Consider the following 25,386-nt stretch of genomic DNA (forward strand, 5'->3'; position numbering starts at 1 on the left):
CTCTACTTAAACACATGGGGAAAAAAAATAAAGAAAAGGGGAAAAAATAATTAAACAACACTGTGTCTCAGGACACTTGCACTTAACATGAGGCTATATGAAAAACAAGCTCAAATGGAGTAAGAAGGTTTTTGCTGGCGAATGAGGAGATCGCATCTGAGACAAGTGCATCGCATTATACGCTTTCATCAACTCTTACAGGTTATATAACATTTATTGTTGCTATATGGGCGATTTGTTTTTCTTGTTGTTTAATTCACTTGGCCAAAATCTCATGATATAAACGATAAAGCGCTTATGCACAGGACATTTAAAACGTACAAAAGTAGGCTATATTGGCTTGCGAAAAACCAGTCTTCAAACACACAAAAACATTAGCCTTTACAGACATAGTGTTTGAGTAAAGAAAATAAATAATAATAATGAATTATAATAGAGATATGAATTTTGGATAGTTTTTCACGGCACATCTGGCTATTCTCTGTCTGCCATATGGAAACGCCGCACCTCGAGGAGGGGGATCCGCCAAAATGAGGTGCTGGATCGGATTTCGGAGGTGCCGGATCCGGATCCGGTGTGTTGCGGCACAAATTAAGCCCTGGGACTCTGAGACTGAAGCGCTTGATATTTTCCATTTTTCGGTCAGAACTCATGGAAAGGAAGTAGGGCAGATTTAGGCTACAGTGAAGTCGACGCAAGCATACTGACCAATGCTTTTGAAAAAAAAAATTATTCTATTAAGCGGTGGTAATCTTTAACCTACCTCCATAAACTCATGTCCAGGGGCAACCTTATTAAATGTATGAACGTCACATTAATCCACATCGATAAATTCAGTTAGAGGATAAGACTTTAGGGCAGTTAGCCTACCCCTAAAATCCAACCAGAGCTTCATCAGAGCCATCAATACAGAAGAGATCTTAATGCATTTACACAGCAATTAGCCTACAAGTGCATCGAAATATTATGAAGTGTTTTACATTTTGAAGACATAAATATGACATGATGGAATCTAGGGCTGCAACTAACGATTATTTTGATAATCGATTAATCTGTCGATTATTTTTACGATTAATCGATTAATCGGTTTATGTACTTATATTTTAGTTTTTTCCATTTTTTCCCCAAGTAAATTATTAATAAATGGTCTTTATCCTTAAGAATAGATTTTTAAGAGATTTTAACCATTTTGCACTGTCATATCCTCATCAAAAATATACCTGGAGTTGTTTTATTGTGTTAGTAATCCTTTGCCGAACTCTTCTGCAATCAGAACACTGACCCATACGTACTCTAGCAAATTTCACAAGTAGATTTCAAATAACGTTTTCACCATGGCAGTCCTTAGAGCTCCTAAAGTAGTTTAACATCCCGAACAAAGCTTATTAAGGAATCTTTCAGAACATATTTTCACGAAGAATAAGGATAAAACAATAAGATTGCAGTGAGTTGTATTTTATTATTTACTGGGAAACAGCTTTATAGCTTTTGCTGTGAAATTGTAAACAATCCTTCGAAAAAAGTGCCAATGGCATGAAACCTGAATGGAACTCACAATTTAAAGTAAAATCCATCAGAAGGTTGTCCAGAAAAAAAAAAATTGGACACACACAAAAAACCTGCTGTGTGAAAAAGAGCAGTGAATACTTAGAAAAAAAAAAGTGCATTTCAAATATCTTTAAACATTTACCTCTCTCATTCAGTCATAATTAGGCTGCACGACTGAATTTTTAACTGGTAAACGACAAACTGATCACAGAACATGTTTGTAAAGCTTTAAATGTTAACTGTTAAAAAGCAATGTTATCAGCTTTTACGACTAAACATTTGCAAACAACATTGTACTGGAGAATTTGCACAAATGCAAGTCTTAGGGGCCGTTCACAAATCGCGCCTAAAAACGCGTGGAAAACGCTAGGCGCACCGCTTTCTCCTTCTTTCCAAAGCGCTCGCGCAGAAGCGCCCCTGAGGCGTCTGCCTTTGTTAAGCAACCATGACGTGCTCTCTCCTTGAAGACGCGGAAATATCAGCAAAGGATAAATGGATTTGCAGCTCAAAAAAATCGCTTGCAGTAGCTCTGCTACTAAATTTATTTCAAAATGGAAATCCATATACAACTATGATCAGCTGTTCTTTTCATCTTGACAGAGCTTTTAACGTTGTTACGGGAAAGGATGAAGCTGATTGGTTAGTTCTTGTCACATGACCCTTGGTGCGCTTGCGGCATTCTGAAAAGTTGAAATGTGTTTAACTGGATGCGGTGCGGTGTTGGAAATAACGAACTTGAGAAGAAGTGAGTGAAGAAGTGAAGAAGTGAAGTGAAGTGAAGTGACATTCGGCCAAGTATGGTGACCCATACTCAGAATTTGTGCTCTGCATTTAACCCATCCGAAGTGCACACACACAGAGCAGTGAACACACACACACACTGTGAACACACACCCGGAGCAGTGGGCAGCCATTTATGCTGCGGCGCCCGGGGAGCAGTTGGGGGTTCGGTGCCTTGCTCAAGGGCACCTCAGTCGTGGTATTGAGGGCAGTGAGAGAACTGTACATGCACTCCCCCCACCCACAATTCCTGCCGGCCCGGGACTCGAACCCACAACCCTTCGATTGGGAGTCCGATTCTCTAACCACCAGGCCACGACTTCCCCTTGAGCGCGCAAAAGACGTGATGTGTGAACGTCCCCTTAAACAGTTCAGTAGTGCAGAGTTTACAGGTTACTCTTCTTTTTTGAAGGCTCAAAGTAAAGTACTCTTACATCATGCTGAATGCTGCAGAGACGCTGCTCGGGAAGCACGTGACATAAAACGAGGCCAGCTATTGGCTATTCGCTACTTCTCCTGCTGTACTGGCTGAGTAAAGCCTCCGGTGGCTCATTACTGCCACACTTTGGTCACCGCAGATTTGAAATATGCACGAAATGAGCCGCTTACGGCAAAAAAAAGTTATTTAGCAACGAATCGATGACTAAATTAGTTGACAACTATTTTAATAATCGATTTTAATCGATTAAATCGATTCATTGTTTCAGCTCTAATTGAATCAATGAAGTGATAGACCTACGTTTAATATGAAACTAATACAGACACCAGGTGGCAGAAAGACACTGTCTTAATGCGTGCGTTCAATCCACTCGTTTGATTCCTTAAAAATACACCGAATCAAAAACAACTCGACGTGTTAAAGCGGATCAGCTTTGGATTTGTTTTTGATCATTTCTATTTAGGCCTATGCGTTATTTAAATAATAATAATAATAATAATAATAATAATAAATAAATGACCAAATGTTCAAAAAGTTGGCAGAGAGGGGTCATGTTCAGGGAAACAACTTAATTGTCGATAGACTATTTTTCGGGGACATGAGTTTAATGCGCAAACCTGCGTGACCATATAGCAACTATTCAGAAATGGAAATTACGAATGCATTAATATTTTGTTTTGAATTTAAGAAAAGTCGATTGAATATTTACAGGTTTGTATCTCGTTATTATTTTAAGTAAAGTCTTTGTAACCAACCATAGTGATCAAATATCGAAGCTATTTATTGTTAAATTTTGTAAAATTTTCTGTAGGCCAAAAACTGCCAAGAACATAACTAAAAAATAGCTAGTAGCCTACATAACTTTTTAATTTGTATTATTATTATTATTATTCTTTCTTTTTATTATTATTATTATTATTATTATTATTATTATTATTATTATTAGGCTATTGTTATCATCATCATCTGTAAGATGTAAGAGTTGATGAAAGCGTATAATGCGATGCACTTGCCTCAGATGCAATCTCCTCATTCGCCAGCAAAAACCGGTTTATTCCATTTGAGCTTGTTTTTCATATAGCCTCATGTTAAGTGCAAGTGTCCGATACAATACCAACACTGAGACACAGTGTTGTTTAATTATTTTTTCCCCTTTTCTTTATTTTTTCCCCCATGTGTTTAAGTAGAGTGTGCCATGAAATTGTTTTATTTGTCAACACCCACAACAGACATCATATTGTATGTATTTGACTGCTTAAACTCAACAAACTACGAAAAATAACTCATATAATAGGCTACTCGCGAGGCGGCTTTATACGCGTGAACATTGGATGTGACTGTGAGGGCACATAATACAGCCTTCGGAGCGCGCGAGTACCATATGGCTTAAAATACTTAAAAATGTGTGCAAATTATACATTTTTGTGACAATGCAACAATGACCCAATTAGTCAAGTGACTGTTCTGTCAGCTGTCCCGAGATGCGAGTTAAGTCTTGTGTCGCAGCGTGCAGCAGGTCCAGCGCCGGCGCTATGGTGGGGCATTCGAGGGCCGTGCCCCCCCTAGCAGTTATTGATGCCCCTCCTACAGGCCATGGCGTGGCCAAAAAAAAAATCCCTTTTAGTTATTATTTTAATATTAAATGTTCAAACTGTAACTTAAATTAAATAAAATAAAAAGAATGGGAAAATGAATTATTTTGGTTGTTCATGGCACGTTACAGGCTTCTCATGGTGAATGCTTATTGGTCGCCGTCTCGCTGAGTAAACTTGTTACATTTTATTTGCAGCGCGCGCGCAAAATCCATTTCAAGTTGAAGAACAGTTTGTCCGTCTATATTATAGACAGTTGTTAGTAGCTAATTAAAAAAAATTCTAAAAAAAAATTACTTTTTACATTTATTTATGGATTTACAAAAATAGATTAGACCTCCGCAGCCTCGTCAATCAGCAGACTTGGATACTCCGGCCACGACCACCAGTACCATGGTCTGAGAGCCGAGCTGGCCCTTCTTTTGCGAATGCTAGCAAATGCACAAGCAAATGGAAGTACACAGTACTTAGACGGTTCAGTAGCAACACTCGTCGCCTGCAACTCTTCTGAGGGTAACTCATTTGTTCAGTTCACTTATTGAAGCCAGCCCTGGCTTTCATAAGGCCTACTAAGCAGCAGGTGAATTGTTGATGAATGTTTGTGGGTTCTAACCAGGGCCGGCGCAAGCTCAAATGCCGCTCTAGGCAGAGCACGATCATGCCGCCCCCACCTCACATTCATAATTAGGGATCCTTTAGATGCATGTAAACAAATTTTTTTAATCTATGAAATTACACTAAAATAAAAACGTGCAAGCATGTTTTCAGAGGGTTTTTTTTTTCTGCAAAAACGTGAAAAGGGTACACAATGCAACAGCTGCATATAATTTCTGTTTTATAGGCTAATAGATAGTGTACAGAATAAAACTAAACATGTGCACTCAACTTTTTAGCTCACAAAACTGGAGATTTTTATTTTTTCTTGACTGATACACACATTTAGGCTACACACATTTCAGAAGCGTGCGCGTGGGGCTTTCGCAGCGGCAAACGCTTTGATTGCATCCTCGAGTTTAACTTGTACTTCTGAGATAATATTTATTTATTATTTAAACGCTTTGATTGCATCCTCGAGTTTAACTTGTACTTCTGAGATAATATTTATCAGTTTAAGCTTTGAGAAACTGCGTTCTCCATAGCTCACAGTGACGGGGAGAGTGAGAAGCACTCTCAATGCTATAAAAACATTTTTTGGAAAAATTGATTCCATCCCTTTTTCACAGATGAATTTAAGCGCATCCAGTGGTTTAGATCCAGCAACCAGGCGTCTGCCCAAAGCAGTCAGCTCTTCAAACAATTCATGCCCATCAACATCTCGCGAGTCTCCATGAGTCAGGGCCTTTTCCAGTCCTAAGCAATCCTGAAGAACTATTGTTTTCTCCTTTTCTTTGAGAGATGCGATGTCATATAAAAATCCAAATACGCGCCCATTGTCTAAGCAGCGAAAAGCGCTCTTCCACGGAGGCGATTGTACTCATGACCAGATAATTTTATACGTTTTGACATTTTTGAATACATTAAAGTATTTTGCATGCATATAGACTTTCTAATCGAGCGCTGCCGGGCGGGAATTTTTATTCGAAATGTAAAGTTTTTTTATTTTATTTATAAAAAAAAACCTGTTGATATAAGTGCGATAATTGTAACCTAATGTGAAACAAACAAATTAATTAATATTTCTCTCTCTCTCTCTCTTTCTCTCTAAAAAATCAGTTAAAAAATGTTGTGACATCCTTATTCTCTGAAGGCGAATTTTAGTCTTCTGATTTAACTGGTCCATACGCAGACATTTGTGTGATGATGTCCAACTCGTTTTATGAAGAAAAAAGCCTTAAGTTTTCAGAAACATCTATACGAAAAAACATCTGATGGGGACATTTTTTTGACGTTTTTTCTAAGCTTCAAACTGATTCAGTGTTTTATTTTTGTCTTCGTAATTTGTTAATTATTTAAGTATAAAAAATATATAGCTATTTATATTAGGCCTATTTTATGTTTTTTTTTTAAATATTTTTTTATTTAGCCTATATTATATTTATATTATAATTTTTTGTCCTGTTCTGTTGTTTAGACTATCTGTTCTGGGCTGGGTTTTCCGAGAACGATGTAGCCTAGCCTATCTTAGCTCTTAAAAGCGCTCTCTACGTGCAAGGTTATGAACGTTAGCCGCAATTCCTCGCGCTTTTCCCAAAAATGTACATTTTCACAAAAATGTAGGGCAGGCTACTGAACTCGAAGAACGCTACTACATGCTACTTGAGTCACTGTCCATTCGCAAAGTGCTGAACTAGGCTATATTTACCTTATATGGAATCGTATTCTGAACGTTTAGCCTAACAATCGTCATCTGTTGTGTATTAGGAATCAAGACAGGTAAAAATAAAATTAAAAATATATAATGACATTCTATATAGATAGATCATTGGAGCTAACTGATTCTTGCCGTATCCGGTCAGCAAAACAGCAAATTTCAGCGCTGTCTTCTGTTCCTCTTTTAGATAAAAAACCCGAGTCCAAATCGTTCATTGTCATTCTAAATGATCTTTCAGATTTAGGTCTGGATTTCCATGCTACTATGATGTTGCCAATGCGTCAAAAACTAAAATATTTATCAAACGACAGTGCCCCCCCCCCCCCCCCCCCCCGGTCAATGATCCAATGCCCCTCCAGTAGATATGCTCTGATGCCGACTCTGAGCAGGTCACTGTGCAGACGAGATGCGCTGATGAGAAGCGCGTGAGAGAGGTCATGGATTCGAAGACTGGTTTCAAATGAATTATTTAACCTTAAATTTTGCGTGGATTAATTTTATTATTCTAACCTACAAGCTATGTTGAATAAATGCAGCAATTTTCCTCATTATAAACTTGAAAGCTGCGAGAATTATTAAAACCATGCGGCATAGCTACACAGCCCCCCACCGAAATGTAGGACTCTATTATACAGAGATTTGTAAAATAAAATTCCACAACTTTTTCAAAACGTTTTTAGGCCTGGAAATTGTTGTTTTAAAATTGCATGGCATTTCCATGTTATTCATGAACATACAGACACTAAAAGCAACTGATGCATGCAGTCAATCACTTAAACTGCTGACCAATGTGATTGTGCGAGTGCTCCATCACCTCTCCCTCCTGTAATCACATGCATCCGGCCTCCGTTACCCCGCTTTGTTCTGGGACCTCGCAATTTACAAATTAAGCACTGCAGAGTCCCTGTTTCATGTTTGTTAGCCCAGGACATTTTACAAATCCAGACCAAACGATGTTCTACGGCCATGTCCGGAATAAAGAGTAGCCTATCCATGTCACACAGTAAGATTTAGGATTTTGACCATATACCTCGCAGTCACAGACCGTATCAATGTCAGTGAGCTATACAAAATGTATTTCGCCACACAATAGGCGTCACTGTGGCCTCAACCCTTCGCCTTCGCTTACTCTGAGCTCGATTGCTATGTCTGAGGTAAACCACGCCCTCCTCATTACCCTACGCAGGAAGAAATGTAGGAAGAAATAAATGTATAAATAAATAAATGTAAAAATAAATAAATGTATAAATAAATAAATGTAGAAATGAATAAATGTACAAATGAGTAAATGTATAAATAAATAAAATAATAAATAAAAAATATGGAAAAAAATAAATATACACATAAATATGGAAATAAATGTATAAATAATTATTTATTTTCGGGTTTTTTTGCTTTTCTATGTATATTTATTTATATATTTATGTATTTATTTATTTTTATTTACATTTATTTGTATATTTATTTATGTATTTATTTATTTTTAAAATTGGCAGCTTTGGCATTCCATATGAATATAATATACATGGTCATGTTTTGAAAAAATAAAAAAGTGGAAAAAACTAAAAGCTACACAAGGGTTTACTTGTATATGTGTTTAGGGATAGACCTACTGATCAACACAAGCAAGCATATGTTATACGATTTATGTTGTAAGTAAATTATTAAATACATTATTAAAGTAAATTCCTATATGAACAACAAATGGCAAACAGAGATTTATACACCGTGAACAAACTCAATGAAATCAGTCTAAATGTTGGGAGAAGAAACATGCTTCCAAATCAATGGGACCAGATTGTTTATACCCACTGCAGAATAAGCCATTCAAGAATGACCCATGTGTTTTAATAGTAGTAGAATATCCACCAATATGATCTTTTTTACAAAACCCTTTATCCATGAAACTTGTTTTATTAGGTTGTGCTTGGTGTTATTAGTTTGATTTATCTTGATTCCAAAAATGTGGATTTCAGGAACAAAATGTAGTAAAACTTTAAAACTGGTTAAATAATACAACATTTGTATCAAATAGTAGGCTATAAAAGTTTTTTATTTTGCATATGATTTGTTTAACTATTACACTGAAGTACACACTCTGTTGGTCATCATCCACCATCCCCTGCATCAAATAAAAGACCAAAAGTTAACCCTGAGGACGTTTACCCATGCCTTCATGTATGTGTGCAATAGTAGCCTCATATATAACTTGAGAAAATGTAAGTCTCCCCCATAAGAAGAGCTTCTGCAAACTAGGAAAAAAATAACAGGCAGAAGTGCAAGTATCAAACTCTGCTGATTTGTAACAGATATATTAATTACAAACAAACAGCTTCTCTACATTGACTGTAGGCTGTCATGCACTTTAACGAGAGAAAAAAAGTTAAATAGTTGTTACTTCATAAGAGTCTTTATATCGTTCTTTATTTCTAACCTTACAGTCTTACAATACAGTGAGCAAGTTTGTGCCACCATATACTACACAACTTCAAACGACATACTTGTCAAATGACATACTTATAATAGCAAAACAGAGGAATATAAGAAAATATTTAACAGCTGCTGGCCCATTTACTTGAAGCGTATTCTAACGATGGGCTGCCTCTGGCAAATCAGTGCTGTAATCGTTGAGTAAACAATTAATAACATTTAGTGCACAAACGAACAATTATATTCTACGTTTGCTTATCTTCATTCGAAGCTGAAACGTAATGAACCTACCTTGTTGAACAGTTTTTGGGATCCGGTGAAAACGCACTAATATTTTCAGAGTCGCTTTAACGTGAAACAGGAAACTCATGAATATTCATGTAGGCTCCGCCCAGCGTCACGTTAATCTCAGACACCGAATATTTCAGAACACCGATCACTCCGGTACAAACACGAGAGCACATAATGGTCTTTGAGAGAAATCACCATGCTATATATTTGAAGACTACATACATGATGACTAATTTAGTGGAAATTTCCCTTTAGAATGATTTAAGACAATTCTAAATGTGAAATTGGGATTTTGTGGCATCATCTTTAAAGTCCCTCTCACTAACACAACCTTCCATTAACTTGTAATAAAAGGTAACACAGAACGTTCCCCTAACCTTATGGTTCCCAATTGTTTTTTTTTTTTGGAACCAAGAACGTAGGAACGTTCCCTGTAGTATATTTTAGTTGTATTTTCATAACCATTTAAACTTATAAAACTTTGCAGAAGTTTTTTGAGTGATGACAAACAGAGAGATTATTGTAATGCTGAAATGTGCTAATTCAGTGGGAAGAAATTGATGTAATGTTATGCTAGTATGGAACGTTCCCAGAGCCTACCAAGAATGTTCTGGAAACGTGCTATTTAAGAAACCTTTCCTGGCAGGAAAACCAACAAGGAACCAGAAGTTAGTTGTAGCTCGCAGTTCTTGAGTGTGACATTAACTGCTGACTATTTAAAATGGGGTGTTGTCTTTCAATGTCCCGCCCATGGTCTTGTTTCAGAAGGGAATAAGTGAACAAGAGATAATTGGACTTATTATAGGTGCAAGGAGTAACAAATGTATTAACCAAATATTTATGTCATTATTTTTTTAAAACAAAAAATAGGCCCATCTGCCATCTCTAAGCAACTTTAGCTCCAAAAAATTCCAAATTTCCCTTTTTAATTATTATTATTATTATTTTTAAAAATAGTTTATAAAAAAAAAAATGAAAAGGTCAATACTCAGAGCTTGACCTATTAAATATATTCATGGGTCATTATTGTTTATTTATTTTTTCTTTCTTTCTCCTTTCTTAATCAGACCAGACATTGTCTGTTGGTCGGTTTGGTTATGTTTATTTTCTAAGTGGTTGAAGTGTTGATTATTAAAGAAAAAATGGACCATTGAAAGAAACCAAGCAGGTTTGCGGGTAACTGTAGAGTTGACCAACCAAATATTTGAGAGACTATGTGACACTTGCAGATGAAAATAAGCTTAAAACGACAAAAATGCAGGTAATAATAATAAAATAAAAATAATTACTTTTAATAGAGATAATTTGGAAAATCTGCTAAAGCCGTTTCAAAAATCAAAGGTTGTGACAATAGCAAAAGACAACGTCCAGTTCTAAATATTAAATGGGTTCAAAGTTGACTTGGTTTTTAAGTGGTTCTGAATGTGAACTAACACTAGGCCATCCTTAAAAATATTTTGGTTTGCAGTAACAGTAAAAAAAAAAAAAATGGGTCGGTTGGTAGGTCTATATATATATATTTCAATGGAAAAAAAAAGTACAATTTTGGTGATGGTGATTACGTAGGTATGAATTTAAACAAATTAGCATATCGAGACGTCACTGACTGGGTCTTCAACCCGTGCCTTCGGGCCACAAACATATTGAAATCTTTGTCAAAAACATGTTTATTGCATGAATTTCAGGTGCATTCATTTGAAGAAAAAAAAAAAAAGGTACTTTTTTACTTGCATCCACCGCTAGGTATCAATGCAACCTAAAATTGGGAGACCATTTACTTTGATTTCTTGGGTTGTCACTTTTGTGAAAAAAATCCTGTTTGATTTGAGAGAAAAGTTCATTGATTCGATTGTAAAATCGATTTTGCAACATTATAGGAATAATAATCTAATGATATAATAAATAATAGTACCGTAGTCCCAGTTTACTTTTAAACAAATTTCCCTGATTATACTTACATTAAGTAATGTTTATACTTGATTATATTTACTTAAGTAGGATTTTCAATGCAAGACTTTTACTTGCATCAGAGTATTTTTACAGTGCTTTTATACATTATTAGGTAAAGGATCTTAATACTTCGTCCACAACAATATTTAATGAGGTTAACTTATAACGATACCCTCCTTGTGGTTTGTCTGCACGAGATCAACAAGCTTGTTTGCTTTGCAGCCGCTGTAAATACAAAATAATCATTCGATCTACATCAGAGCGTCTGAGCGCTCGCAAATCTTTCTGCAGCGTTGTGAGCAGAGCGGCAAGAGCGATTTTTGACTCTCTCAACGCCGGCGGTGTGAACGCACAGTTAGGCTGTTGTCTCTTTAAGCAAAAATACTGCACGTTGTGTTTTCTTTCTCATCTGTTTGTTCACGTAAGACAAAAACGGCTGCGTTTATGATGATATACTGATGTAGTTTTCTGTATCGTAGTTTCGACTCGGAACAACCTTTTCTACAGTTAAAATACACAGAACAGTCCGAGAACGGACTAGTGATGGGAAGTTCGATTCTTTTCCGTGAACCGGTTCTTTCGGGCGGTTCGATTCAATAAACCGGTTGAAAAAAACGGTTCAGCGGTTCTTTTACGCTCGGCATAATGACGTCATTGGCGATGACGTAATGGCCTCACGTCTATCAAACATTGAAATATATAAAGTCAGTAATCATAACTTCAGTCAGTTAAAAACCTTATAATCATGAAAAGTTTACTATTAAGTTTTGCAACAACGCACCCAAATACAGTAACAGCAATAATGTGCATACAAGGATTTAAGTCTTGAAGATATAAAGTAAATAAATTAGGTGTCATCAGCGCAGAAACCATGATCACTTACTATACATATTCCATTGCGATGTATTTGTTATTAAATGAACTTACGTTTCACCAGATTGCCCTTCATCCAAGCCCTCGGTTTACCCGTGCACATAACATTAGCACAGAATCAGTTCAGAATCAATCACCAAAAGAATCAGTTCGGTTCAGACGTGCTGTGAGTCAGTCTGCTTCACACTGAATCACGCATGCGCAGTATCATCAGCTCCTCGGCTCTCGAATCGGACATGTCTGACAGAAACGGTTCTCGGTTCAGTGTACTGGTGATCCGAAAACCGATGCAACCGTTTCTTGACTCGAGAACGAGAATCACTCTAACCGGCACGTGCTGCAGTTCAGTATCATCAGCTGCTCTACTCATGTTCATGTTCTGTTTACTACAAACTCAATTTGTGAATGGTGTCATCATTAACTATAAATACAGTACACATATTTCATAAATAATTCCTTATTCCTATTAAACATAGAGTCTTTAGAGTCTTAATTATTGTCCAACTTCCCTGAAGACCCCTTTTGGCCTATACATTATCTACAATACACAGATCAGAAACATTCATCTTAAAAAAAAAAAAAACAACAAAAAACAAAACAAAATAAAAAAAATAGTTATTTTATCATAGACGGGTTGCATCGGTTTTCGGATCATCAGTAAACTGAACACTTTATATCTTCAAGACTTAAATCCTCGTATGCACATTATTGCTGTTACTGTATTTGGGTGCGTTGTTGCAAAACTTAATTGTAAACGTTTCATGATTATGAGGTTTTTAACTGACTGAAGTTATGATTACATATTTGAATGTTTGATAGACGTGACGCCATTACGTCATCGCCAATAACGTCATTACGTCGAGCGTAAAATAACCGTTTTTCAACCGGTTTATTGAATCGAACCGTCCGAAAGAACTGGTTTGCAGAAAAGAAATGAACTTCCCATCACTAAGTGAATGAGAGTCTGAGACGAAGCGAACGCACAGGCCATAGAGTTACATCCGTTAAACAATAGTGTAAACATAGATGACGTCACAGGTTTTTATTTAAAAGAAAGAACTTAAGCTGCCTTTCCACTGCACACGACATTCGGACACGATTGTCGCATTTCTCCCTCTAGCGGAAGTCGCGCAGAACTTTCAAACGTCGTGCAGCAACCGTTACCTTGGCATATTCACCATGGTAAAATTTATAATTTTAATGAACATAATTAATTTATGAATGCATCGTCACAAATCAGATGACCCTCAAAATAAAAACTGTAGGTTTTATGTGGCTAATCAATGTAAATAATGGTTTAATAATTATTCAATAATTATTTCTGCCATAAGTATTATAAACCACCATTTTACAGAAATAGTGTTTAAAGGATAATGTTAATGTTAACAAAATATTGGTAATTCTGACCTCGCACCGATCGTTTTGATTAGAATACATCACATCCGGTCGGGCGTTCGCATACGGTCTAGTCGCAGAAGTTCAAATATTTGAATGTATCCGAGGCTCAAATCAGATCCGAAATTTCCACATACGCATGTGATCGGAACTCCACGCAGCTCCCGCATTACTTTCCATTGGAAATGAATGACTTCTGGTCTTCGTTTGTATGTAGCCCTAGGTAATTTATATATTTACAATACTTACTAAAATATAATTAATATTATTTTATTGCTTATGTATTAGTTGTTTGAAGAGTAAAAAAAAAATATTTTTACGCAAATGTACAACCGGCTAGTCGGTCGGACTAAAAGCAAAAAAAAATAAAATAATAATAATTTGAGTCGGTCCTAAATTGAGAGGGTCAATCGGGTTACGGCAAACAAGAATATTTTTAAGGATGGCCTTACTGTTGCTCTAAAAGATGATATTATTTTGGATCACATGACATTCATATCTTTGGACGTTCTTTTAGAGAAACTGGTATGCAGCAAATAAGTGAGATAAAGCCTACTCTGTTGTATTATCTTGAAGATCCAGACTATTGACAAAACTATTTCATTATGTAGCGTCTGGCCAAACACCACCCACCAGACAGAAAGCAGCTGATATCTGACTTGCATGTAAAGCGAGCAACCACAGTTTGCTTTTTACATAAAATCTGAAAATTGATATTATTACGATATACATTTAGTGTACAACAAATTTCAGCTTTTTCTGAGACTAGTTGTTGTACAACGAGTTAAATTGAGAAACCTGATAAAACAGCTTGCTGCTGTAATGGGCCATAGACTATGAGCAGGGTTTTTTTTTTTCCTTTTATTCTACAGAACAGCTGAAATCAACATTGCAGATGATATCTCCGTGTCATGCCAACTGGAACCATCGTGATAATGGAACAACATCCCTGCTTTGGAAAAGGCTGATAACACGGTTATTTACACGCTAGTTATTTGACCAGTATGTGACCAAAGTAGCCAAAGATATGTATACTATTTTATACTTAACGTCAAATTTATATTTTAGAATGCACTATCTATACTATAATATAAAAAGCTATAAATGTAAAAACTGAAATCAAAAATTTTTACATCTGAATTTTGGAATCACAACATTACAATATATACAGTATGAAAAATGGATATTCATGCTAAAGATTAGGGTTTCCTTAAATTAATTTGTTATGGGAACGATGATTCTATTTTACTACTGGAAATAAAATAAATATTAACTGAAATGTATATTAAAAAACATATTTATTTCAGCTAGTCACCAAGGCAACATCTGTAATTTTATTTGGTTTAAAGGGATATTTCACCCCAAAATCTAAATTTTGAAGCCCCCCAAAAAGTGCATCCATACATCATATAAAGTGCTCCGCATGGCTCCAGGGGGTTAATAAAGGCCTCCTGAAGTGAATCGATGCATTTAAGAAAAATATTTTTACAAATATTTAAATAGTCATGGGCCGATATGAGATTTTGATGGTATGATAACTTTAAGGAAAAATATAAGTTTCACAGTATGGTTGTTAAAGCTCTAAAATGTGTTGTTTTTAAATCTTTTTACTTCAGGAGGCATTAATTAACCCCCTACTAATATAATTGAAGTTAAACTAAAAAAAAAAAAATAATAGCCAAAACTTGATCTAAAATGTAAACGAAAACAGAAAATATAAAACTCTCATTCAAAATGTTAACAAAACTAAACTAATAATATTAAAAACACTATCTAAAAATGTATTAATTAAAGTTTTTAGTGTGTCAATATGGCAATAGTATATTTTAAATACTTTTCTATTAGTGGTCACTTTAAATGGCATTTGTTGTCTTCACTTGATTAAATGTTTTGGGATTGTGAAAATGTTTCAGTTGCTGGTGGAGCAAAGATGACTTCAGTCACAAGATAGACTTGTCATTTAAAGTGGCTTTAAAGTTCCCGACAAATATCTTAGTGACTCCACTCATGGTATACTGTGTGTTTTGGCTTTCTTACACACCACACAGGTGATGAAGAAGAGGATGGTGAGCAGTCAAGCCAAGTACGAGCTGATCCAGGAGGTGGGCCGGGGCAGTTACGGTGTGGTTTACGAGGCAGCTGTACGGCAGACCGGTGCTCGCATGGCTGTGAAGAAGATCCGCTGTCACTCCCCGGAGAACGTGGAGCTGGCCCTGAGGGAGTTCTGGGCCCTGAGCAGCATCCAGAGCCAGCATCCCAACGTCATCCACCTGGAGGAATGCGTTCTCCAGAGAGACGGTCTCGCTCAGAGGATGAGCCACGGCTCCAGCTCCTCGCTCTATCTGGAAGTATGTGTCCAACCTGCAAGCACAGCCAACACACAGCCCATCAAGTTTAGGTTTACGTTAGCTTTACAAGAGGCTAATCAAAGAACATGATGGCAAGCAAGAGGAAATGCAAACCACTACATTCAAATAGATATTACATACTAATGAACGAACATTTTTGGGGGAAACTTAAAAAATCTGTTGGTGACACCGAGTACTCTTCACAAGAACCACATTGAACCTCTTTCAGGAACCATAAAGTACAAAAAAAACTCTTTCCACTCAAGTTTTCAGCTGTTTGTTATTCATTCAATAAGTCTATGAAATAATAATTATTAGGTATTACATAAAAATAACACATATATGTGACCCTGGAAACAAAACAGTCTTACGTCGCTGGAGTATGTTTTTAGCAATAGCCCAAAAAAAAAAAACATTGTATGGGTCAAAATTATCGATTTTTCTTTTATGCCAAAAATCTTTAATATATTGAGGAAATATCATGTTCCATGAAGATATTTAGTAAATTTCCTACCGTAAATATATAAAACCTTAATTTTCGATTAGTAATATGCATAGCTAAGAATTCATTTGGACAAATTTAAAGGCGATTTTCTCAATATTTCGATTTTTTTGCACTCTTAGATTCAAGATTTTTTAAATAGTTGTATCTCGGGCAAATATTGTCTGATCCTAATAAACCATACATCAGCGATTTATGCAGCTTTCAGATGATGTATGAATCTCAATTTCGAAAAATGTACACTTAAGACTGGTTTTGTGGTCCAGGGTCACCTATTGTAATAATATTGTTAAATTAAAATATTTTATATTAGTATTTTAAGTATAAAAAGGATTTTAGTACAGCTGTACAATTATTATTATTATTATTACTATGATTATCATTTACATCAGTCATTAAAGAGTTACTCCACCCAAAATGTTGTCATTAATCACTTACCCCCATGTTGTTCCAAACCCTTAAAAGCCAACTGGTTTTCATCCAAAATATCTTCAATTATGTTCCAAAGATGAACAAAGCTTTTACAGGTTTGGAATGACATGGGGGTAAGTGATTATTGACAACATTTTCGTTTTTGGGTGGAGTAACCCTTTAAACATCACACTTTCAGTTGGTTTTCTAGCAAATCAAACATATATTGAGCTGCATGCATGTAAATGAACACTGCCGTGAATATAATTATTTAAATAAAGCATATCATTTTGTGATACCAGTGCAGCCCTATATTCTATACTGTTGAAGCGTAGCTAAAAAGCTTCTTTTAGCATTTGTTTTATCATTGTGCTTTTTTCATGTGACAACAACATTATCCATTATTCTTTCCAACGTAATCATAAAATACATAAAGCCTCAATTGCACACCTATTGTACTTAATCCACTTCATCCCACATGGGACATAAGGCTGCGCCGTTTCTGTAATTTGGTTTCTTTTATGGTGTGAAGTAGTTGGCACCCCTAATGTGCAAAACTGAAAATGAAAACGTCCCTTTCGCTCGTTTTATTCTGAACATCACACTCTATGTAGGAACTTCCCAGGAGGACTTCATCATAGCATCACTGTGTAATTTTGGGTTTAAGACCATGTCCACCAGACACTGACCATGCAGGTTTCTTAAGAATATATGGACCATAAGCACAGCCCTTAAGTAGTGTAATGGACAGATTAAACAAATACATAACTGTTTATGGCATAATACTATCATTGTCTTCAAAAACAATGCATATACATACAGATTTGACTGATCTGACAATCTAATAGTGACTGTGAGCAAGAAAAAGTACAGCACAGTAAAACCTGGTAAAAAATAAATAAAAGTGGAAGTAAGCCAGAGTGCCCAGCAGCACAGTAATAGGTTATGATTAGCACCCTTGCTGCTATAATTACGAGCCTGCAGAGGACCATTTGTCTGCTGACCTCTGTCTGTGCAAAGCCTTCAGCATCTTCTGTCAACAGCTGACGAAGAGAAAACACACTTCAGATTTACACCAAAATCACCAAACTACTTGTAAACATTTTTCACCTCTTATTATTTCACAATGTGCTAAAACTTAGTTTAGCATCTTTTTAACATCACCACTAGGTAAAGTGACATTTCACTTTACCTAGTGAAAGAACTAGAAACATCGGAGTGTTTTTTCTTGATAATAGATAGACTGATAAGAATCGCCACAGGTCAAATGTTCTTTGTGTGCTGTGCTTGTCTTTTATTTCACTTTTATTAGTCTTGTAAATATACAAATAACTGTTAGTCCAGAGTTTACAAATGTACAGTATGAATATGGATTACACTGATTGCATTAAACAGGGTTAAATCACCCTGTGTTTACCACTACAAGTTTAAAAAGCCCATTCGTTTTGGTTTAGGTAAGATAGATTTGAATCTAAAGAACACCGTCTTAAGTTTTGAACAGGCTTCTTGAGAAAGCAAAGCTAATATTGAAACATGAATCCCGTGCAGAGGTTATCAAGAGAAGGATGTGGTTAAATGTGCCAACACATGACATGCAGCAATGACACACATCATGTAAACAGCATTGTTGTTGCTGTGCTTCAGATGAGATGGACTTTAAGAGATGTGCTTTGATTGGTTCCCGAGTGAGTGAAAGTGACGTGACATTCAGCCAAGTATGGTGACCCATACTTAGAATTCGTGATCTGCATTTTACACATCCAAAGTGCACACACACACACACACCGTGAACACACACCCGGAGAAGTGGGCAGCCATTTATGCTGCCCAGGGAGCAGTTGGGTGTTCGATGCCTTGCTCAAGGGCACCTAAGTCGTGTTATTGCCGGCCCGAGATTCGAACCCACAACCCTAGGGTTAGGAGTCAAACACTCTAACCACTAGGTCACAACTTCCCCCACTAGGTCGGTACTCTGTTTTGCAATAGCCTGCAATGGTGAATAAACCTGAAGCTGGTTGTGTAATTGCATAAGTGTGGACTATCCTATCATTCAGTCAGTATTACTTGTCTTGCAAACTGTCTCTGTAAAAGACACCTTTACTTTACAGCATGTATAAAGCTACTCTTAATACCCCTGAAGGCATATATATTTTTCAGTCTTTTTTGTGCAAGATGACAGCCTGAGTGGAGAGACATTAATTCTAAAAACACTTTAATTCAGTGCTGCAAAGTATAAAAATGTTTCCATCCATGGGAGTAACTTCTCCTATTATCTGTGTTTGCTATGTATTTTTCTGCTTACTATTCTGCATTCCATTCATTCACAATTTCAATCTTCCTAAAATCTAGAACTTTCATTTTATAAAGATGCAATGTATGATGTCAGGTAAAAATGCTGACTCGAAGGAAAATGTGCATGGACAATAACAGACATTTACTTTTAAGCAAATTCAGGTGCTGGTCATATAATTAGAATATCATCAAAAAGTTGATTTATTTCACTAATTCCATTCAAAAAGTGAAACTTGTATATTATATTCATTCATTACACACAGACTGATATATTTCAAATGTTTATTTATTTTCATTTGGATGATTATAACTGACAACTAAGGAAAATCCTAAATTCAGTGTCTCAGAAAATTAGAATATTGTGAAAAGGTTCAATATTGAAGACACCTGGTGCCACGCTCATATCAGCTAATTAACTCCAAAGGCCTTTAAACAGTCTCTCAGTCTAATTCTGTAGGCTACACAATCATGGGGAAGACTGCTGACTTGACAGTTGTCCAAAAGACGACCACTGACACTTTGCACAAGGAGGGCAAGACACAAAAGGTCATTGCAAAAGATGCTGGCTGTTCACAGAGCTCTGTGTCCAAGCACATTAATAGAGAGGCGAAGGGAAGGAAAAGATGTGGTAGAAAAAAAGTGTACAAGCAATAGGGATAACCACACCCTGGAGAAGATTGTGAAACAAAACCCATTCAAAAGTGTGGGGGAGATTCACAAAGAGTGGACTGCAGCTGGAGTCAGTGCTTCAAGAACCACTACACACAGACGAATGCAGGACATGGGTTTCAGCTGTCACATTCCTTGTGTCAAGCCACTCTTGAACTACAGACAGCGTCAGAAGCGCCTAAAGACAAAAAGGACTGGATATGCTGCTGAGTGGTCCAAAGTTATGTTCTCTGATGAAAGTAAATTTTGCATTTCCTTTGGAAATCAGGGTCCCAGAGTCTGGAGGAACAGAGGAGAGGCACACAATCCATGTTGCTTGAGGTCCAGTGTAAAGTTTCCACAGTCAGTGATGGTTTGGGGTGCCATGTCATCTGCTGGTGTTGGTCCACTGTGTTTTCTGGAGTCTAAGGTCAACACAGCCGTATACCAGGAAGTTTTAGAGCACTTCATGCTTCCTGCTGCTGACCAACTTTATGGAGATGCAAATTTCATTTTCCAACAGGACTTGGCACCTGCACACATTGCCAAAGCTACCAGTACCTGGTTTAACCATGGTATCCCTGTTCTTAATTGGCCAGCAAACTCGCCTGACCTTAACCCCATAGAAAATCTATGGGGTATTGTGAAGAGGAAGATGCAATATGCCAGACCCAACAATGCAGAAGAGTTGAAGGCCACTATCAGAGCAACCTGGGCTCTCATAACACCTGAGCAGTGCCATGCCGCATTGCTGCAGTAATTCAGGCAAAAGGAGCCCCAACTATGTATTGAGTTCTGTACATGCTCATAGTTTTCATGTTCATACTTTTCAGTTGGCTAAGATATCAAAAAATCATTTCTTTGTATTGGTCTTAAGTAATATTCTAATTTTCTGAGATACCGAATTTGTTATAATCATCAAAATTAAAAGAAATAAACATTTGAACCATATCAGTCTGTGTGTACGAATGAATATAATATACAAGTTCCACTTTTTGAATGGAATTAGTGAAATCAACTTTTTGATGATATTCTAATTATATGACCAGCACCTGGAATTTACTTTGGGGAGTCCAATTTCCAAAATGACCTATTAAGTAAAAGTTAGCAGAGACAAAACACCGTAAACGATCCTCGCGGTTGATAATCATAGCTTCATTTATCCACCACGGCTTGCTAGGAGACAGTAGCATTTTTTCATACTACAACTTATGAGTGTCTGCAATGCAATGCAATTTCCTACATCCAACTATGTATAGAACACAGCATTAGCATAACATGCTAGAATCAAACTCAATACCAGCTCACTGATTTTTGAAAGAGAGCTGAGAGCTGTCTCTCTCTAAGTGATTGTGTTTTGATGGATGCTGATGTGTGATTATAGTCTTTTAGTAGCATGTGGGTTGTTGTGAATTATTCTTAGATTTCAGCTCCAGTTTGGTTTCATTCCCAGAACAGCTTCAGTTTTCTCCTACTAAACTTCCCCTAGAGTATCCTCAAGCAAACAATACTGGAACAGGATGAAATAACTGGAAGTAATATTTTTTTTGTAAGGAATGATCCCTCAAATCATGCAGGATTTCATTTCTATGTGATCTTACTTCTGAGTTTCTGGATGGTTGCTCTCAGCAACCTTGTCTTAAATCCCTGCTTACAACACCTTAACAGGTGTGTAGCTACAACTTGGCAGACCATGTAAAAAAAAACATCCTTTTTACCTGGTCAAGAAGAGCTCTGTTCACAGTTTCGGTGCATGTCTCTTTAAATGATAATGTGTTACTGCTTACCCCACCCCTCTTTCCCATAGAGCATGGCAACAAAAGACACCTGAATATATTTGTTTATGGCTTGGAGGTGGTCTTATTTAAATAGCAAGCTCTTTAATGGAGAAACGGGCTGCAAATTGAAACAGCTCGCTGGAGAGAGGATGGACTCTTCACCACTCTGGAGTTGCCCATGGTGAGAGGTGGCGGGCTGGTGTGGGTCTGCTTATAGCCCCCCAGCTCAGCTGCCATGTGTTGGAGTTTACCCCGGTGAACGAGAGGGTCGCTTCCCTGCGCCTTCGGGTCGGGGATAGGTCTCTCACTGTCGTTTGTACCTACGGGCCGAACGGCAGTGCAGAGTACCCGGCCTTCTTGGAGTCTCTGGGAGGGGTGCTGGAAAGTGCTCCGACTGGGGACTCCGTCGTTTTACTGGGGGACTTCAACGCCCACGTAGGCAACGACAGTGACACCTGGAGGGGCGTGATTGGGAGGAACGGCCCCCCTGATCTGAACCCGAGTGGTGTTCAGTTATTGGACTTCTGTGCTAGTTACAGCTTGTCCATAACGAACACCATGTTCAAGCATAAGGAGGTTGGGGGAGGTTGGAGATATTGAGTCCGAGTGGACCATGTTCTCCTCCTCCATTGTCGAAGCGGCCGCTCGGAGCTGTGGCCGTAAGGTCTCCGGTGCCTGTCGAGGCGGCAATCCCCGAACCCGGTGGTGGACACCGGAAGTAAGGGATGCCGTCAAGCTGAAGAAGGAGTCCTATTGGGCCTGGTTGGCTTGTGGGACTCCTGAGGCAGCTGACAGGTACCGGCAGGCCAAGCGGATTGCAGCCCGGGTGGTTGTGGAGGCAAAAACTCGGGCCTGGGAGGAGTTCGGTGAGGCCATGGAGAAGGACTATCGGTCGGCCTCGAAGAGATTCTGGCAAACCGTCCGGCGCCTCAGGAGAGGGAAGCAGTGCCCTACCAACGCTGTTTACAGTAGAGGTGGGGAGCTGTTGACCTCAACTGGGGATGTCGTTGGACGGTGGAAGGAATACTTCGAGGATCTCCTCAATCCCGCTGTCACGTCTTCCATTGAGGAAGCAGAGGCTGAGGGCTCAGATGTGGACTCGTCCATCACCCAAGCTGAAGTCACCAAGGTAGTCAAGAAACTCCTCGGTGGCAAGGCACCGGGGGTGGATGAGATCCGCCCTGAGTACCTCAAGTCTCTGGATGTTGTGGGGCTGTCTTGGCTGACACGCCTCTGCAGCATCGCGTGGCAGTCGGGGACGGTGCCTCTGGGATGGCAGACCGGGGTGGTGGTCCCTCTTTTTAAGAAGGGGACCGGAGAGTGTGTTCCAACTACAGGGGGATCACACTTCTCAGCCTCCCTGGGAAAGTCTATGCCAGGGTACTGGAGAGGAGAATCCGGCCGATAGTAGAACCTCGGATTCAGGAGGAACAGTGTGGTTTTCGTCCATGCCGTGGAACACTGGACCAGCTCTATACCCTCTACAGGGTGCTGGAGGGTTCATGGGAGTTTGCCCAACCAGTCCACATGTGCTTTGTGGATTTGGAGAAGGCATTCGACTGTGTCCCTCGCGGCGGCCTGTGGAGGGTGCTCCGGGAGTATGGGGTCCGGGGCCCTTTGCTAAGGGCTATCCGGTCCCTGTACGACCGGAGCAGGAGCTTGGTTCGTATTGCCAGCAGTAAGTCAGACTTGTTCCCGGTGCGTGTTGGACTCCGGCAGGGCTGCCCTTTGTCACCGATTCTGTTCATGATTTTTATGGACAGAATTTCTAGGCGCAGCCAGGGGCCGGAGGGGGTCAGGTTTGGTGACAACACGATTTCGTCTCTGCTCTTTGTGGATGATGTTGTCGTGTTGGCTTCATCAAGCCAGGACCTTCAGCATGCACTGGGACGGTTTGCAGCCGAGTGTGAAGCGGCTGGGATGAGAATCAGCACCTCCAAATCCGAGGCCATGGTCCTCAGTCGGAAAAGGGTGGCTTGCCCACTTCAGGTTGGTGGAGAGTTCTTGCCTCAAGTGGAGGAGTTTAAGTATCTTGGGGTCTTGTTCACGAGTGAGGGAAGGATGGAACGGGAGATTGACAGACGGATCGGTGCAGCTTCTGCAGTAATGCGGTCGATGTACCGGTCTGTCGTGGTGAAGAAAGAGCTGAGCCGCAAGATGAAACTCTCGATTTACCGGTCAATCTACGTTCCTACTCTCACCTATGGTCATGAGCTTTGGGTCCCCAACTGTGAAAATATATATTTTCAAAATGATTATTCATAATATTTTAGATAATCAGATGATTAAGAGAAGTTGACCTTACATATAGTGGCATTTCCATAATCAAAGTTGGTTATGTAAGTGGAAATTGCACATGTTCTGTTAACACTTGAATTTATTAACTTCTGTAAAATAAAAGCCATCAAATTCAAATTGTATTTGTCATCTACCAGCCATTCTCCTTTCTGGCTGACAATAGTAGAATTGGCCATTACAAATCCTGCAGAAGTTGACCACAAGTATCAGTGCATTTTTCTGTACAAAATCTGAACCTTTACACCAGGGCTCTTTGACTCCAACCCTTGATGCCTTGTGTCCTACTGAGCTGAGCTCTAACCTGAACCAAAAACACTTGAACCAGTTAATCTAAGCTAATGTTGAAAACTACTTCCAATTTAAAGACAGGTGGGCTAAATTGGAAATGGTTCTGACGTTTCCAGGTCTGTAGATGAAGAGTCCTATTTTACACAACTGGTTGTAATGTTTTTGTATTTATTTATATCCACTCAGTTGGTGGAGACCTCCCTGAAAGGTGAGATCACGTTTGACCCCTACTGCGCCTACTACCTGTGGTTTGTCATGGACTTCTGCGATGGTGGAGACATGAATACCTATCTCCTGTCTCGCAAACCAAACCGCAAGACCAACACCAGCTTCATGCTGCAAATGGGAAGCGCTCTTGCCTTCCTCCATCGCAACCAGATCATCCATCGAGACCTCAAACCTGACAACATTCTCATCTCGCAGGGCAGGACCCCGGCCGGGTCCCCCGAGCCAACCCTGAAGTAGGCTGACTTTGGCCTCAGCAAGGTCTGCTCCAGTTCGGGACTGAACCCTGAAGAACCAGCCAGTGTCAACAAGTGTTTCCTGTCCACAGCTTGTGGGACTGACTTCTACATGGCCCCTGAGGTCTGGGAGGGCCACTACACCGCTAAAGCTGATATCTTTGCTTTGGGGGTCATCATCTGGGCCATGGTTGAACGGATTACGTTTGTGGATGTAGAGACTCAGAAGGAGCTTTTAGGGAGCTACGTACAGCAGGGGGAGGATATAGTCCCATTGGGGGAGGCTCTGTTGGAGAATCCCAAGATGGAGCTTCACATACCGGCGCGGAAGAAGAGCATGAACGCTGGCATGAAGCGGCTGATTCGAGAGATGCTGTCTGTCAATCCACAGGAGTGACCGGATGCTGTTGAGCTGGAACTCAGGCTAGTTCGGATTGCATGCAGGGAACTTGATTGGGATACCTGAAAGGACAGCATCTTGGAGATGGGGCAAACTTCTAGGACAATGGAGCTTGAAGTGAACGTAAGAACATATGGTTTGGCCCTGTCCGAAATGACACACAAGGGTCTTGTGGTCTTTACCTCGGGAGTGTCTGTGAAATCCAGAAGAACATAGGACAGGGATCTTGAACCCTTCTCCTGGAGAGCTACTGCCCTGCAGACTTCAGATCCAACCCTGCTCCCACACACCTGCCTGTAATTTTCAAGTAAACCTGAACACCCTGAGTAGCTAGATCTGATGTGCTTGATT

The 25,386-nt window shown here is 38.9% G+C and overlaps 1 pseudogene; it reads left to right on the top strand.

Annotated features, from left to right (window-relative positions):
* LOC132104790 (serine/threonine-protein kinase pdik1l-like) overlaps positions 1–25,101 on the top strand; it is a 40,966-nt pseudogene extending 15,865 nt beyond the window's left edge.
* The last annotated feature ends 285 nt before the right edge of the window (positions 25,102–25,386 follow it).

This window comes from Carassius carassius, chromosome 25 (assembly GCF_963082965.1).
Source record: "Carassius carassius chromosome 25, fCarCar2.1, whole genome shotgun sequence".
In the NCBI taxonomy this organism is placed as follows: domain Eukaryota; kingdom Metazoa; phylum Chordata; class Actinopteri; order Cypriniformes; family Cyprinidae; genus Carassius; species Carassius carassius.